Here is a 19,102-nt window from a genome sequence, read left to right as displayed (position 1 = left end):
TTATGTGATTTGGTGACCGAATGTTGTTCGGAGTCCTGGATGTGGTCACGGACATGACGAGGAGTCTCGAAATGGTCGAGAGGTAAATATTCATATATAGGACGATAGTATTAAGACACCAAAAGTGTTCTGGGGGTACCGGGTACGTATCGCGTCACCGGAAGGGGTTCCGGGCAACCCCCGGCAAGCTATATGGGCCTAATGGGCCAAGAGGGGAAACACACCAGCCACAAAGGGGCTGGTGCGCCCCCCATATGGGCTGGCCAAATTGGAGAAAGAAAGGGGAAGAAGGAAAGGAAAAAGGGAATAGGATTCCCCTTCCCCCTCCTCCCTTCCTACTCCGAATAGGAATAGGAAAGGGGGGAGGCCGAATTGGGAGGACCCCAAGTAGGATTCCTCCTACTTGGGGCACCCCCTTGGCTGCCTCTCCTCCCCTCCAACCTATATATATGAGGGGGGGCACCGTTAGAACACACAACAAACATTGTTAGCCGTGTGCGGCGGCCCCTCCGCAGTTTACGCCTCCGGTCATATTCACGTAGTGCTTAGGCGAAGCCCTGTGCGGATCACTTCACCATCACCGTCACCACGCCGTCGTGCTGACGGAACTCTCCCTCAAAACTGTGCTGGATCAAGAGTTCAAGGGACGTCATCGAGCTAAACGTGTGCAGAACTCGGAGGTGTCGTACGTTCGGTGCTTGATCGGTCGGAACGAGAAGAAGTTTGACTACATCAACCACGTTGTCAAATGCTTCCGCTTTCGGTCTACGAGGGTACATGGACACACTCTCCCTCTCTCGTTGCTATGCATCTCCTAGATAGATCTTGCGTGAGCGTAGGAAATTTTTGAAATTGCATGCTACGTTTCCCATCAGTGGCATCCGAGCCAGGTCTATGCGTAGATGATATGCACGAGTAAAACACAAAGAGTTGTGGGCGGTGATCATCATACTGCTTACCACCAATGTATTATTTTGATTTGGCGGTATTGTTGGATGAAGCGGCCCGGACCAACCTTACATGACCACGATCATGAGACCGGTTCCACCGACAGACGTGCAACTAGTTTTGCATAAAGGTGGCTGGCGGGTGTCTGTTTCTCCAACTTTAGTTGAATCAAATTTGACTGCGGCCGGTCCTTGTTAAAGGTTAAAACAACAAACTTGATAAATCACCGTTGTGGTTTTGATGCGTAGGTAAGAACGGTTCTTACTAGAAGCCCGTAGCAGCTGATAACCCACAAGTATAGGGGATCGCAACAGTTTTCGAGGGTAGAGTATTCAACCCAAATTTATTGATTCGACACAAGGGGAGCCAAAGAATATTCTCAAGTATTAGCAGTTGAGTTGTCAATTCAACCACACCTGGATAACTTAATATTTGTAGCAAAGTATTTAGTAGCAAAGTAGTATGGAAGTAACGGTAACAATGGCAAAAGTAACAGTAGCAGTTTTGTAATAATTGTAACAGTGGCAACGGAAAAGTAACTAAGCAAAGATCAATATGTGAAAAGCTCGTAGGCATTGGATCAGTGATGGATAATTATGTCGGATGCGGTTCCTCATGCAACAGTTATAACATAGGGTGACATAGAACTAGCTCCAGTTCATCAATATAATGTAGGCATGTATTCTGAATATAGTCATACGTGCTTATGGAAAAGAACTTGCATGACATCTTTTGTCCTACCCTCCCGTGGCAGCGGGGTCCTATTGGAAACTAAGGGATATTAAGGCCTCCTTTTAATAGAGTACCGGATCAAAGCATTAACACTTAGTGAATACATGAACTCCTCAAACTATGGTCATCACCGGTAAGTATCTCGATTATTGTCACTTCGGGGTTACCGGATCATAACACATAGTAGGTGACTAATGACTTGCAAGATAGGATCAAGAACTCCCATATATTCATGAAAACATAATAGGTTCAGATCTGAAATCATGGCACTCGGGCCCTAGTGACAAGCATTAAGCATAGCAAAGTCATAGCAACATCAATCTCAGAACATAATGGATACTAGGGATCAAACCCTAACAAAACTAACTCGATTACATGATAAATCTCATCCAACCCATCACCGTCCAGCAAGCCTACGATGGAATTATTCACGCATGGCGGTGAGCATCATGAAATTGGTGATGGAGGAAGGTTGATGATGACGACGGCGACGGATTCCCCTCTCCGGAGCCCCGAACGGACTCCAGATCAGCCCTCCCGAGAGAGATTAGGGCTTGGCGGTGGCTCCGTGAAAGATCGTGGATGTCGCCTAGAGGGGGGTGAATAGGCGCTTTAAAATAATTACGGTTTAGGCTTGAACAAATGCGGAATAAACCTAGCGGTTAATTTGACAAGCACAAAACCTACAACAACTAGGCTCACCTATGTGCACCAACAACTTATGCTAAGCAAGATAAACAACTAAGTGATAGCAAGATATATGACAAGAAACAATATGGCCATCACAAAGTAAAGTGCATAAGTAAAGGGCTCGGGTAAGAGATAACCGAGGCACGCGGAGACGATGATGTATCCCGAAGTTCACACCCTTGCGGATGCTAATCTCCGTTTGGAGCGGTGTGGAGGCACAATGCTCCCCAAGAAGCCACTAGGGCCACCGTAATCTCCTCACGCCCTCGCACAATGCAAGATGCCGTGATTCCACTAAGGGACCCTTGAGGGCGGTCACCGAACCCGTACAAATGGCAACCCTTGGGGGCGGTCACCGAACCCGTACACTTTGGCAACCCTTGGGGGCGGTCACCGGTACCCGTCAAATTGCTCGGGGCTATCCCCACAACCTAATTGGAGACCCCGACGCTTGCCCGGAGCTTTACACCACAATGATTGAGCTCCGAACACCACCAACCGTCTAGGGAGCCCAAGCACCCAGGAGGAACAAGCTCAAGGGTACCAAGCACCCAAGAGTAATAAGCTTCTCAACTTGTAACTTCCACGTATCACCATGGAGAACTCAAACTGATGCACCAAATGCAATGGCAAGGGCACATGGAGTGCCCAAGTCCTTCTCTCTCAAATCCCACCGAAGAAACTAATGCTAGGGAGGAAAAAGAGAGGAAGAACAAGAAGGAGAACACCAAGAACTCCAAGATCTAGATCCAAGGGGTTCCCCTCACATAGAGGAGAAAGTGATTGGTGGAAATGTGGATCTAGATCTCCTCTCTCTTTTCCCTCAAAAACTAGCAAGAATCCATGGAGGGATTGAGAGTTAGCAAGCTCGAAGAAGGTCAACAATGGGGGAAGAACACGAGCTAAAAGGATAAGGTTCATTGGGGAAGAAGACCCCCTTTTATAGGAGGGGGAAAATCCAACCGTTAACTGCTCAGCCCGCACACGAGCGGTACTACCGCTCCACGAGCGGTACTACCGCTCGGGCGGAAGAAGCAGTGAAAAGGAGCAACAAAACAAGAACCTTGGGGCGGTAGTACCGCCGATAAGCGGTACTGCCGCTCACCCCAGCGGTACTACCGCTGGAGGAGCAGAACACGGGATAAAAGGAGGCAGGACAGAGCAGAGTACGGTGGCAGTAGTGCAGTAGCGGTACTACCGCTCGACCGGAGCGGTACTACCGCTTATAGGCGGAACTACCGTGCCTTACTGCTGCGCGACTACCGCTGAACCCGACATGAAAAGAGCAGACCCAAAATCGAGGCAGTAGTAGAGCGGTACTGGAGCGGTACTACCGCTTGACGCTACAAGCGGTACTACCGCTGCCACCGCGGTACTACCGCAGGGAGAAAAATAGAACTGCCAAAACTTCTTCATATGAGCTCCGAATTGAGCAAACTCAAGCTTGTTGGATACAAGACGACGAGTAGCATCAAAACAGTGAAACCTCCAACCGAGAAGAACCGGCATAACCTCCAACATCGAAAACATCATAGAAGATGCGAGTGAACTCTGTTTTCGATGAACTCGAGCTTGTCATCAAGATGACCATAAGCTCCAAAACTCACAAAGAGAAGAACCAAACAAGAACCAATAAAGATGATGCAAGGATGCAATGGTTTGAGCTCTCTATGAACGATACGATCAAGCTACTCATCGAGAGCCCCCCTTGATAGTACGGCAATCGATCCTATAACCCGGTCTCCCAACTACCATCATGAGACCGGTAAAATAGAATACCTATCAAGAGCAAACCTTTGCCTTGCACATGGTCCACTTGAGCTAGATGATGACGATCTTGACTCCCTCAAGATGGACCACCTTTCTTGATTGCGTTGGCTCGATGAAGACTAGTTGATTGCTCCCCCATACTCCACTATGGGTGAGCCACCCTTCCGCACATCTTCACAAGTCCATTGTCACCACAATGGCTTCAAGCATTTGATCTCTTCGTGATGCTTTACTTGAACTTGCCCGCTTCACTTGAACTTGCACACCGCAACCTAACCCCACAAAGAACTCTCACGAAGACCATGGGTTAGTACACAAAGCGTAATTGACAATGCTTACCATACCATGGGATCGCTTGATCCCTCGATACATCTTGTGCGCTTTGTGTGTTGATCAACTTGATTCACTCTTGACTTAGTCTTGATCAACCTTGACTCTTTCCAACTCTCTTCATTTGGATGATGTCTTGAAGGTAAACATGAATGATCACACAATCTTCTTCTTCAAGACATGCTTGCAATAAGCTCAACTCTCACATGACCAATCTTTGGATAATTCCTTAATAACACCTTGGTCACCACATAAACTCCTTGAAACCAACACATGGACTTCAAGAAATGCCTATGGACAAATCCTTCAAATATAACTCAAGGAAACCATTAGTCCATAGAGATTGTCATCAATTACCAAAACCAAACATGGGGGCACCGCATGTTCTTTCACTCCGTATCGTAAAACGCGATGAATCCTTCTCTCTAATTTTTTTCTCCCCGAACGTGAATATATAGAGTTGGAGTTGAGGTCGGTGGAGCACCAGGGGGCCCACGAGGCAGGGGGCGTGCCCAGGGGGTAGGCGCGCCCCCACCCTCGTGGACAGGGTGTGGGCCCCTTGGTCTTGATTCTTTCGCCAGTATTTTTTATAAATTCCAAAAATATTCTCTGTGAAGTTTCAGGTCATTCCGAGAACTTTTATTTCTGTACATAAATAACACCATGGCAATTCTGCTAAAAACAGCGTCAGTCCGGGTTAGTTCCATTCAAATCATGCAAGTTAGAGTCCAAAACAGGGGTAAAAGTGTTTGGAAAAGTAGATACGATGGAGACGTATCAGCAACCACGTAAAACTTGCAACAACAAAGTAGAGGACGTCTAACTTATTTTTGCAGGGCATGTTGTCATGTGATATGGTCAAGACATGATGTGATATACATTATTGTATGAGATGATCATGTTTTGTGAAAGTTATCGGCAACTGGCAGGAGCCTTATGGATGTCGTTTTATTGTATGAAATGCAAACGCCATGATATTGCTTTACTTTATCACTATGTGTTAGCGATAGTTGTAGAAGCAATAGTTGGTGAGACAACAACGGCGCTACGATGGAGATCAAGGTGTCAAGCCGGTGACGATGGAAATCATGACGGTGCTTTGGAGATGGAGATCAAAGGCACAAGATGATGATGGCCATATCATACCACATATTTTGATTGCATGTGATGTTTATCTTTTATGCATCTTATTTTGCTTAGTACGGCGGTAGCATTATAAGATGATCCCTTACTAAATTTCAAGGTATAAGTGTTCTCCCTGAGTATGCACCGTTGCGACAGTTCGTCATGCCGAGACACCACGTGATGATCAGGTGTGATAAGCTCTACGTTCACATATAATGGGTGCAAGACAGTTTTGCACATGCGGAATACTCGGGTTAAACTTGACGAGCCTAGCATGTACAGACATGGCCTCGGAACACTGGAGACCAAAAGGTCGAACGTGAATCATATAGTAGATATGATCAACATAGAGATGTTCACTATTGAAGACTACTCCATCTCACGTGATGATCGGACATGGTTTAGTTGATATGGATCATGTGATCATTTAGATGACTTTAGGGATGTCTATCTAAGTGGGAGTTCTTAAGTAATATGATTAATTGAACTTAATTTATCATGAACTTAGTCCTGATAGTATTTTCATATCTATGTTATAGATCAATAGCTTGCGTATAGCTCCCCTATTTTATTTTTGATATGTTCCTAGAGAAAACTAAGTTGAAAGATGATAGTAGCAATGATGCGGACTGGATCCGTGATCTGAGGATTATCCTCGTTGCTGCACAGAAAAATTATGTCCTTGATGCACCGCTAGGTGACCGACCTATTGCAGGAGTAGATGCAGACATTATGAACGTTTGACAAGCTTGGTATGATGACTACTTGATAGTTTAGTGCACCATGCTTTACGGCTTAGAACCGGGACTTCAAAAACGTTTTGAACGCCTCGGAGCATATGAGATGTTCCAAGAGTTGAAATTGGTATTTCAGACTCATGCCCATGTCGAGAGGTATGAGACCTCTAACAAGTATTGTTCCTACAAGATGGAGGAGAATAGCTCAACTAGTGAGCATGTGCTCAGAATGTCTAGGTACTACAATCGCTTGAATCAAGTGGGAGTTAATCTTCCAGATAAGATAGTGATTGACAAAGTTCTCTAGTCACTATCACCAAGTTACTAGAACTTCGTGATGAAATATAATATGCAAGGGATGACGAAAATGATTCCCAAGCTCTTCGCGATGCTGAAATCAGCGAAGGTAGAAATCAAGAAAGAGCATCAAGTGTTGATGGTTAACAAGACCACTAGTTTCAAGAAAAGAGGGCAAGGGAAAGATAGGGAACTTCAAGAAGAATGGCAAGCAAGTGGCCACTCCCGTGAAGAAGCCCAAAGCTGGACCTAAGCCTAAAACTGAGTGCTTCTACTGCAAAGGGAATGGTCACTGGAAACGGAACTGCCCCAAATGCTTGGCGGATAAGAAGGATGGCAAAGTGAACAAAGGTATATTTGATATACATGTTATTGATGTGTACTTTACTAGTGTTCATAGTAGCCCCTGGGTATTTGATACTGGTTCAGTTGCTAAGATTAGAACTCAAAACAGGAGTTACAAAATAAACAGAGACTAGTTGAGGGCGAAGTGATGATGTGTGTTGGAAGTGATTCCATGATTGATAAGATCACCATCGCACACTCCCTCTACCTTCGGGATTAGTGTTGGACCTAAATAAATGTTATTTGGTATTTGCGTTGAGCATGAATATGATTGGATCATGTTTATTGCAAAACGGTTATTCATTTAAGTCAAAGTATCATTGTTATTCTGTTTACATGAATAAAAACTTCTATGGTCATACACTCAATATAAATGGTTTATTGAATCTCGATCGTAGTGATACACATATTCGTAATATTGATGCCAAAAGATACAAAGTTCATAATGATAGTGCAACATACTTGTGGCACTGCCGTTTAGGTCATATTGGTGTAAAGCGCATGAGGAAACTCCATGCGGATGGACTTTTGGAATCACTTGATTATGAATCATTTGATAGTTGCGAACCATGCCTCATGGGAAAGATGACTAAAACGCTGTTCTCCGGAACAATGGAGCGACCACTGACTTATTGGAAATAATACATACCGATGTATGCGGTCCGATGAGTGTTGAGGCTCGCGGCGGGTATCGTTATTTTCTGACCTTCACAGAAGATTTGAGAAGATATGGGTATATCTACTTGATGAAACACAAGTCTGAAACATTTGAAAAGTTCAAAGAATTTCAGAGTGAAGTGGAGAATCATCGCAACAAGAAAATAAAGTTTCTACGATCTGATCACGGAGGCGAATATTTGACTTACGAGTTTGGCCTTCATTTAAAACAATGTGGAATAGTTTCACAACTCACGCCACCTGGAACACCACAGCATAATGGTGTGTGTGAACATCGTAACCGTACTTTATTATATATGGTGCGATCTACGATGTCTCTTACCGATTTACCACTATCGTTTTGGGGTTATGCATTAGAGAGAGATGCATTCACGTTAAATAGGGCACCGTCTAAATCCGTTGAGACGACACCGTATGAACTGTGGTTTAGTAAGAAACCTAAGCTGTCGTTTCTTAAAGTTTGGGGTTGCGATGCTTATGTGAAAAAGCTTCAGCCTGATAAGCTCGAACCCAAATCGGAGAAGTGCGTCCTCATAGGATACCCAAAAGAAACTGTTGGATACACCTTCTATCACAGATCTGAAGGCAAGATCTTTGTTGCTAAGAATGGATCCTTTCTAGAGAAGGAGTTTCTCTCGAAAGAAGTGAGTAGGAGGAAAGTAGAACTTGATGAGGTAATTGTACCTTCTCTTGAATTGGAAAGTAGCTCATCACAGAAAACCGTTCCCGTGATGCCTGCACCAACTAGTGAGGAAGCTAATGATAATGATCATGAAACTTCGGATCAAGTTACTACCGAACCTCGTAGGTCAACTAGAGCACGTTCCGCACCAGAGTGGTACGGTAATCATGTTCTGGAAGTCATGTTACTAGACCATGACGAACCTATGAACTATGAGGAAGCGATGATGAGCCCAGATTCCGATAAATGGCTTGAGGCCATGAAATCTGAGATAGGATCCATGTATGAGAACAAAGTATGGACTTTGATTGACTTGCCCGATGATCGGCGAGCCATTGAGAGTAAATGGATCTTCAAGAGGAAGACAAGCGCTGATAGTAGTGTTACTATCTACAAAGCTCGAATTGTCGCAAAAGGTTTTCGACAAGTTCAAGGTGTTGACTACGATGAGATTTTCTCACTCGTATCGATGCTTAAAGTCTGTCTGAATCATGATAGCAATTGCCGCATTTTATGTAATCTGGCAAATGGATGTCAAAACTGCATTCCTTAATGAATTTATTAAAGAAGAGTTGTATATGATGCAAACAGAAGGTTTTCTCAATCCTAAAGGTGCTAACAAAGGGTGCAAGCTCCAGCGATCCATCTATGGACTGGTGCAAGCATCTCGGAGTTGGAATATACGCTTTGATGAGTTGATCAAAGCATATAGTTTTATACAGACTTGCGGTGAAGCCTATATTTACAAGAAAGTGAGTGGGAGCACTACAGCCTTTCTGATAAGTATATGTGAATAACATATTGTTGATCGGAAATGATGTAGAATTTTCTGGAAAGCATAAAGGAGTGTTTGAAAGGATTTTTTCAAAGAAAGACCTCAATGAAGCTACTTACATATTGGGCATCAAGATCTATAAAGATAGATCAAGACGCTTGATAAGACTTTCGATGAGTACATACCTTGATAAGATTTTGAAGGAGTTCTTGCCTGAGTTGTAAGGTATGAAGTTGAGTAAGACTCAAAGCCCGACCACGGCGGAAGATAGAGAGAGAATGAAAGTCATTCCCTATGCCTCAGCAATAGGTTCTATAAAGTATGCCATGTTGTATACCAAACATATTGTGTACCTTGCCATGAGTTTGGCAAAAGGGTGCAATAGTGATCCAGGAGTAGATCTCTGGACAATGGTCACAATTATCTTTAGAGGACTAAGGAAATATTTCTCGGTTATGGAGGTGATAAAGAGTTCATCGTAAAGAGTTGCGACGATGCAAGCTTTAACACCGATCTGGATGACTCTGAGTCTCAATCTGGATACCTATTGAAAGTGGGAGCAACTAGCTAGAGTAGCTCCATGCAGAGCATTGTAGACATAGAAATTTGCAAAATACATACGGATCTGAATGCGGCAGACCCGTTGACTAAGCTTCTCTCACAAGCAAAACATGATCACACCTTAGTACTCTTTGGGTGTTAATCACATGGCGATGTGAACTAGATTATTGACTCTAGTAAACCCTTTGGGTGTTGGTCACATGGCGATGTGAACTATGGGTGTTAATCACATAGTGACGTGAACTATTGGTATTAAATCACATGGCGATGTGAACTAGATTATTGACTCTAGTGCAAGTGGGAGATTGAAGGAAATATGCCCTAGAGGCAATAATAAAGTTGTTATTTTATATTTCCTTCTATCATGATAAATTTTTATTATTCATGCTAGAATTTTATTAACCGGAAACTTAATACATGTGTGGATACATAGACAAAACACCATGTCCCTAGTAATCCTCTACTAGACTAGCTCGTTAATCAAAGATGGTTAAGTTTCCTAACCATAGACATGTGTTGTCATTTGATGAACGGGGTCACATCATTAGGAGAATGATGTGATGGACAAGACCCATCCGTTAGCTCAGCATGTTGATCGTTTCGTTTTATTGCTATAGATTTCTTCATGTCATATACATATTCCTTTGACTTTGAGATTATGCAACTCCCGGATACCGGAGGAATACCTTGTGTGCTATCAGACATCACAACGTAACTGGGTGATTATAAAGATGCTCTACAGGTATCTCCAAAGGTGTTTGTTGGGTTGGCATAGATCGAGATTAGGATTTGTCACTCCGAGTATCGCAGAGGTATCTCTGGGCCCTCTCGGTAATGCACATCGTGATAAGCCTTGCAAGCAATGTGACTAATGAGTTAGTTGCGGGATGATGCATTACGGAACGAGTAAAGAGACTTGCCGGTAACGAGATTGAACTAGGTATGAAGATACCGACGATCGAATCTCGGGCAAGTAACATACCGACGACAAAGGGAATAACGTATGTTGTCATTACGGTTTGACCGATAAAGATCTTCGTAGAATATGTAGGAACCAATATGAGCATCCAGGTTCCGCTATTGGTTATTGACCGGAGAGGTGTCTCGGTCATGTCTACATAGTTCTCGAACCCGTAGGGTCCGCACGCTTAACGTTCGATGACGATTTTGTATTATATGAGTTATGTGATTTGGTGACCGAATGTTGTTCGGAGTCCCGGATGAGATCACGGACATGACGAGGAGTCTCGAAATGGTCGAGAGGTAAAGATTCATATATATAGGACGATAGTATTCGGACACCGGAAGTGTTCTGGGGGTACCGGGTATGTATCGGGTCACCGGAAGGGGTTCCGGGCAACCCCCGGCAAGATATATGGGCCTAATGGGCCAAGAGGGGAAACACACCAGCCACAAAGGGGCTGGTGCGCCCCCATATGGGCTGCCCAAATTGGAGAAAGAAAGGGGGGAAGGAAAGAAAAAGGGAATAGGATTCCCCTTCCCCCTCTTCCCTTCCTACTCCGAATAGGAATAGGAATGGGGGGAGGCCGAATTTTTAGGGGAACGCAGCAGAAAACAAAAAATTCCGACCTACGCACCAGCCCAGGACCACTATGGAGACTGCATACAAGGTTTGATCTTTTCCGTTACCGACTCGTAGCGCAGCGGGAAGTAGAGTCGATGACGATCGGCGGTGCAGATCCCCGCAGCTAGGATTTACAACCTCCCAACCGCGAGGATGTATACCCTCATCTGCTCCTCAGACAGCCCTCCGGGAGGCGGTCGAACAGCCCCCCGGACGGTGTCGCGGACAGCCCTTCGGGAGGACCTTCGAAACTCGAATGGTCACTCGGACAGCCCTTCGGGAGGACCTTCGAAACTCGGACGGTCCTACGGACAGCCCTTCGGGAGGCACTCACGAACTAAGACCGAAACTACGATCTCTCTACAGAGTTGCACACATACGGTGTCATCTATCCGGCAGGGCTTCGCCGTCCAGAACTAGTTCCCACCGGAACCCAGACAGCCTTTCGGCTCTACGAAACTATTTCGCTGGGAGGGAGAGAGAAGCCAGATCATGCATGGCACTTGTATGTGAGAAGGGATGATCCTTTAGGCAGCCCCCTCCACCCCTATATATAGGCCAAGCCCAAGGGTGGCTTCTCCAAGAGGCCAAGGGGGGAAATACCAAAAAGGCCCTCAAGGTGGCTTCTCCAAGAAGCCAAGCAAAAAGCACTTTCACTATTCATGACGACATTTTTCAGCGTCCGTTCGAACTGAAAATATTTATGTGGGCTCAGAACATTTCCAGTACCCACTAAAATAATTTTCAACGCGTTCCGAAACAATTTCGGTTTAGTGATTTTCATCTGCGAAAAGCAAACAAGAATGCGTTTTCACTATTCATGAAGACAATTTTTCGCGTCCACTAAATCCGAAAATATTTCTGTGGGTCTTAGAATAATTCTAGTACCCACTAAAACGATTTTGGATTCGTTCTGAAACAATTTCAGATTAGTGAATTTCATCTGCGAAAAACAGCCAAAGCGGTACCGGCAGCTCCGAAACATTTTCGGTTTTTATTTCTGAAAATTCCAAAAAGTTTCCAGAATGATTCTGGCACCCTCCAAGAATTATCAGGCATGTGCCGAAACCATTTTGACTTAATGGCATACCCCGAAACAACTTTTTCGGTTTCACCGAAACTCATCCGGTGACCTCTCTCTGCGGTACGATTCCGCTGTCCGAAACTTTTCGGTGTCCGAAACTTTTTCGGTGATTTTCTCTCAGACTCCCTGTCTAGTATTCAGCAGATAGATGACCCTTAAGCGTGTGACCCTATAGGTTCGGTGAAGTATAGACATGACCTGGAACCCCTTCCGATCAATGATCAACATCGGAACCGTGGACACCCATATTGACCCCTATACCCACACGAATGAATATTCGAGTGAACCTCCAGTTGAGGTGAGCTATTCCTGTTGCTTCACGATATATCACAAACACCTGAGGTGAGATTTATTGCATCCCCGTGGGCCAACACTTTGTCCACTATGCAAGTTACCTCGTTACCGGTTTTGTTCTCTTTTCTCGTTTCGTGTTCCGGCATCCCCGTGATCAAATCACAAAGTGTCTGGCCAGACGATGATGGACACCGTAACACCGAGTGGGCCCGAGTATATCTCTCCATCATCGGAGGAGCAAATCCCAATCTCGAGCTATCAAGTTACTTAACATACTTTCCCATGAACCCGTAAGCCGCCGTAATAGCCATCCAGTTACGGATGACGTTTAACAAACCCCAAAGTTCATGAAGCAAGCATGAAGAAACTCGATACTCTCATGGTCTAAGGAATTATGCAAACATTAACTATCTCTGTGTTATAAACCATTAACTTGTGACGAATGAATCTCTTAGCATAACATCAATCCGGGTCGATTCAACACAAATGTTCTCTTAACATTGTGCCCTCAAAATTGCTGGCATAGACATGCCCATGATCAGGAAAACAGAACCATCATGCAACACTTGAGCTAGTCTTAGAGGCCAGACTAGGAATACTTCTTACCGTTTATTATTCCACACGTGCATATGAGTCTTCCTCCGAGCCTCGTGGATATTGCAGACTCGAGAATCATTGCAGTTATAGCATGGAACATAAACATAATTATGAACTCGAAGATAAATAATATCATTTATTATTGCCTCTAGGGCATATCTCCTACAGACTCCCACTTGCACTAGAGTCAATAATCTAGCTTATGCTAATGCACTTCACACCTGTGGCACATCGGTGTAAATATGCTTCGCTTGTGGTATAGCCTGATGTCCAACGGATCTGACGACTTCAGTTCCGTGTGTATCTTTGCATGTCCTCGCGTTTTCACGTTTTCACAAAATTCATATTTTTTGTGGACTTGGCTTTGTATGTATGTGAATCACAGGTCAAACCTGGATTCCTCAGACTGAGTTATGGAGCAACTACCTGCAGTAGTGTCCCATTGTCAAAAGCCATCTTGGAACTATACTAAGTTCATGAATGAACTATATGATTCAACATCTTCTTTGTCGCTTCTAAAGCGTCAACATACTTAGCCCTTGTTATAGAATTCGCCATAGTAACTAGTTTGAACAAATTCCAACTAACTATGCCACCACATTGTGTGTTACACAAAACCCTTAATTTAAATTGAAAATCGCATGGAGAAAAGATGAAGATTGTATCGATGTAACATTTTACAACGAACTCTTCATGATCTCTGCTTGCGAGAAAACCATGTCATCAATACTTACTCTAGTACTCTGTGACATCTTTCACTGTTGTCCCATGATCAGTAATTTGATCACTTTGGTATCCATACTCGCAACACCTTGGGAGTATCGGACATATCTGGTTGTTTTACATACCATGGAATACATGATTAATCCAAACACAAAAGTGTGTGGAATCTGCATCATGTATTTTACTCATCAGTGTTTTGGGACACCGAGTCTTGCAAAAACTCTTTCCATGTGACTTTGGCAAGAATCACTCCTTGGCATTTTAAATGCTAAAAGGTTTTAGCATCTTGTCAATATGTATTCATTGCTTAGCCCCATTAGGTAAATCTATCTCCATAGATCATCATGCCTAATATTGAGGCTATTTAGCCTAAGCACGTCATCGAAAAACTATTTTCAAATGAAGTCCTAATTTGTGTCAAGAAATTTATTTCCAATTACCAATGTGCCAAGCACATAAGGTTTTTAGAAATATTATTACGCTCCCACTTACTTTCTTGAATTACAAGCATCTTCGTTACCCATTGATGAAGTCCAAACCCCTTTGACCATTTCATCAAAACACGAAGATTCCAACTCCATTTTGCTCTCTTCTGTCCATTGCTGGAACTCTGAAGTTTGCATACCTACTAGCATCCTCTGGATCGACAAATTACTTTGGACGGTATCATATACAAGTCCTAGCTTTCATTTCCATCAGATGGAAATCCTTTTATCATCCATGTTTCATATCTCATGATTGAAATATGTATTAATTGCTAGTTCAACCCAAACCGACTTTAAGCATCGCTACGATGAAAACAACCTCATCGTAGTCAACTCTTGAACTTGTTACTTCAACAAGTCGAGCTTTATGGATAAAATATTTTATCCGTATCAGTTTTAAGTTCCATAAATATTCGTTAGACTCTAAGTCTTCCGAAAGGTGTATCAAGGTTTTAATCTTGAATCACTTATATGGAAACTAACTCGGGTTGTATTGGCATTTAGCCAATTCCGGAGTCAGGGCCCATCAACGCTTCCTTGTGTATCGTAGGTATAATGTTGTCTAACAACAATATCTCGTTTGCGCACCTGAGAGGTTTGCACGAGCCTTGCCTACGTGGTTCAGCTGCAAGTTCGACCGAAGTTCATACATTTTATTGTAGAGACTTCCGTATCAGTCGCAGTAGGAAACTCTGGAATTACTTCCAAGGTCTCTTTCCTTTGATCTGATGACGTAGATACTGTTTATCTCGTCGAGTTGCACTATTCTCCCACTCACCTTTTTGAAAGAACCATTCTCTTTAAAAGCACACCGTTTCGCGGCAAAACTATTTGCCTCGGTATAGTGAGGGAGGAATACCCAACATTTTGGTATAACCTACAAAGTAGCACTTGTCTGATTTGGAATAGGTTTGTAACCTTTTACACAAGCCCCATATTCCAAATGTTAAGAAAAGATATATCATTGTTGGGCGTACCATACCATGGCTTCATTTCAACAGACCCGATGTAGCTCTTTTCAGTGTAAAAGCCGCAGTCTCTAAAGCATCACTTTAAAAGGGATAATGGCAAATTTATTTATGTCATCTTTGACCTTACCATGTCATAAATGGTTTGATTACATCTCCACGGACTTTCCACTTGCAGTGGTGTTCCGGGAGGTGCAAGTTTATGAAACCCCTTTCACAACTCATCAGACATTCGCTAAACATGTAACTCAAATATTCCTTTGTGCAATCAAATTGCAGAAACATAATTTTCTTGTTACAATAACTTCTACTTCATTTTGAGAACCTTTCGAATGATTTCAAAAGATCCAGACTTATGTCTCATCAAGTAAATATCCATATATCTACTTGAGTCATTTCTGAAGATAAATAAATCCACCACTAACAACACTTATCGGACTACACACATCAAATGTATGATCACTAATAAGTTTGTTGTTCGTTCCTTATGGCCTGTGAATGGTATTTTAGTCACTTCACTTTTCAGAGGGAAGTTGCAAGTGTCAGATGATTCAAAATCAAAAAGACTTCAAAATCCATCATAATGGAATTTTCCATGCGGGTTTCTCCAATGTGACCAAATGTAGTGCCACACTTGTGTGGTATTCTTTTAGTCTTGCGACATTTAGCGTCAGTGTTATGGATGTATCATATTACCCTCAATATTCATAACATACGTCCCATGGATGATGGAAGTATGGCCCTTATGTTATTCATAATACTTAACAACAATTGTTGTTTTTATGAACAACTCTTTTGCAACAAACATTGTGCAATGGGCTAGAGTGTATGAAACTCTAAAATGAATTATGAAAGTAAACCCAGAGGTATTGTATTATTATCAATATTCATAACATACATCTCATTCATAATGAAAGTATGGCCCTTGTGTTATTCATAACATCGAACATAAAAAGTTCTCTTATGAACAACCTTCTTGCAAGATACCTTATGCAATGGGATAGAGTTTGTAAAACTCTAAATGAATTATGAAAATAAATATAGACGGCAATACACAGATGGAAGGTATAGTAACATTTACTATGTTCCCTGTGTATACCTTACCTTAACCTCATTTCTAGCTAGTCTTTCAGGCCATAGTAGTTCTTACATCGAGTTGCAACAGAATGCAATCGAGCGGGCAATTTTGTGATGAACTCACAATACCCAAGAATTAGTGATTAACATGTTTAACCATAATTCACAAGAACTATATCTTTGACCAGCCTTCTATACATCAAAAACTTGTATGACATTCATACATGAGCTGGATATTCCAGTCTTCTTTCCTTTTGCCTTTATACTTCTAACAGTTTAACTTTTAGTATTTCTCCTACTCTCAGAAGAAGCACCCAACTTAAGAGTGGCATTAGCCCCGGACTTCCTAGGCGTGTAAGTCATACTAACACCCTTTGGACACTTCCTTTCTCTTTAAGTTGTTGTTTTATTCACCTTTCATTATATGACAGGCGTTCTTCTGGATCCCTTTCCCAACAGTCAAATGCATAGTAAACACTTTTACTAATACTTGCAAACAAACATTGCTTTGTTTGTATCTGAAAATAATTTTCAGTTCCATGAATATCATATAACTATCCCAACTTTCGAAGTTTGGGTTTCATGGAAGCAAACATATTCCACTTGACCGTAACAGAATTCTAGCTTTTGGATCGAAGGACGAGAGTCACATGATCCATAGCATTAGCGGGAGGATACAGAAAGCATGCGATAGGACAAAGTCCTTCTCGGCACTTTTGAGGACAATCCTCATATCACGTTACCAATCGTAAAGTTTTAACCGGATATTTAACAGCTATTCAATTTTAATAGGGAAGGTGGAAATGCGAGCCATTATTCTACAACTATTATGCAAGAAACACTTAGACAGTGTTCATAATTAATTGCACTGAGAATTAAACATGTTAATTCAACAGTGCGCTCCCACTCAAATCAATATCTCTCATAATTGATTTAGAGTGATTCAAGATCCATATTTCTATTCGATGCCATTGACGGGTTCATCACTGATGACACAAATTTCAATCGGTAGGCCAACTTGCCGATCACATCTCTATGTGATTCTTGTTCATCTTTCGATGGGCGTGTTCCGAGCTCAGGACTCTCCTGCCTGAACGTCAAAGACAACCAAGTGATGTTGCTGCGAGGTCTGACCTCACCCGCCTCATTCCTCTCGATTCGTTCGTGCTCATGTGTACATGGCGCACCCCGAAAAGATACGAATTTCAGACGGTGCTACACTTGGGTGAACACTAACTACTTTGATATTTTAAGTGAGAGATCACCCTAATAAAAAGCGACTACCGCGCAATCAAGAAGGGTGCATCATAAGGGATAAACATCTCAGGCAATTCATAATAGCATGATATGGTATAGCCCTTTCTGACGGAGAAGTATTTCATTTCTTCGTCTTCGGCATTCGCGTCGGTGTTCACCTTCGCGAAGATTGCCACCACCTTGTCGATGCACCAGATAATATTGCTATCTTCTCTATAGCTAACAAAATAATGCATTACAACAAGGTTGACATGCAGGTCATTAAAGTGCAATCATATGGCTCCAGCCATCATGCCGAATCATGACACGCAGGTCATGTTAATCAAATTACATCATATAGTCATCTCATACATAATCGAATTAGTATGAGCACTGCTATACCACATCACATGCACATCCTGCAAAACCAAGTTAGACGCCTCTAATCGGTTTATGCAAAATTTATTTTACGTGGCTTCTAAGGTTTTGACTTAAACCGCAGCTACCAACATTTTATCATCAAGTATGATTATTCAGGTTGCTAGATTAACATCTCGGGGTGTATGAAACACGGGATAATTAAATCTCGAGCCCCATACTAAACTTCGTCATACGCATGACCCCCGTGCAGATCATATCTGCAATGCCCTTTCATCTGCGAATTTCATCTTTCTTTTGACTACGGCAGAACCCAAAGAACTGATAGCACTTCCATGATCAATCAGGATCACGGATTGCCAGAACTTTGTCAAATTCCACCATGTTGTCTCGAGATTGAGCAAACACAAATTCTAGGGAAGCAACAAGAACCTCGGGTAACAGATTTCATCTGTCACCCGCATAAATAATTTTCAGCAATAGATCTCATCTACTACCTAATTATATTATGCAATACCCATACATCTCCATGTATTCTACATCAAAACCTGCATCTACGCATAGCACGGCTCTTGATGCCACTGTAGGGGAACGCAACAGAAAACAAAAAATTCCGACCTACGCACCAGCCCAGGACCACTATGGAGACTGCATACAAGGTTTGATCTTTTTTGTTACCGACTCGTAGCGCAGCGGGAAGTAGAGTCGATGACGATCGGCGGTGCAGATCCCCGCAGCTAGGATTTACAACCTCCCAACCGCGAGGATGTATACCCTCATCTGCTCCTCAGACATCCCTCCGGGAGGCGGTCGAACAGCCCCCCGGATGGTGTCGCGGACAGCCCTTCGGGAGGACCTTCGAAACTCGAACGGTCACTCGGACAGCCCTTCGGGAGGACCTTCAAAACTCGGACGGTCACACGGACAGCCCTTCGGGAGGCACTCACGAACTAAGACCGAAACTACGATCTCTCTACAGAGTTGCACACATACGGTGTCATCTAT

This window comes from Triticum aestivum, chromosome 7D (genome assembly GCF_018294505.1).
Source record: "Triticum aestivum cultivar Chinese Spring chromosome 7D, IWGSC CS RefSeq v2.1, whole genome shotgun sequence".
Classification (NCBI taxonomy): Eukaryota; Viridiplantae; Streptophyta; class Magnoliopsida; order Poales; family Poaceae; genus Triticum; species Triticum aestivum.
The sequence above is the reverse complement of the archived record's forward strand: the minus strand, read 5'-3'. Positions refer to the sequence as shown.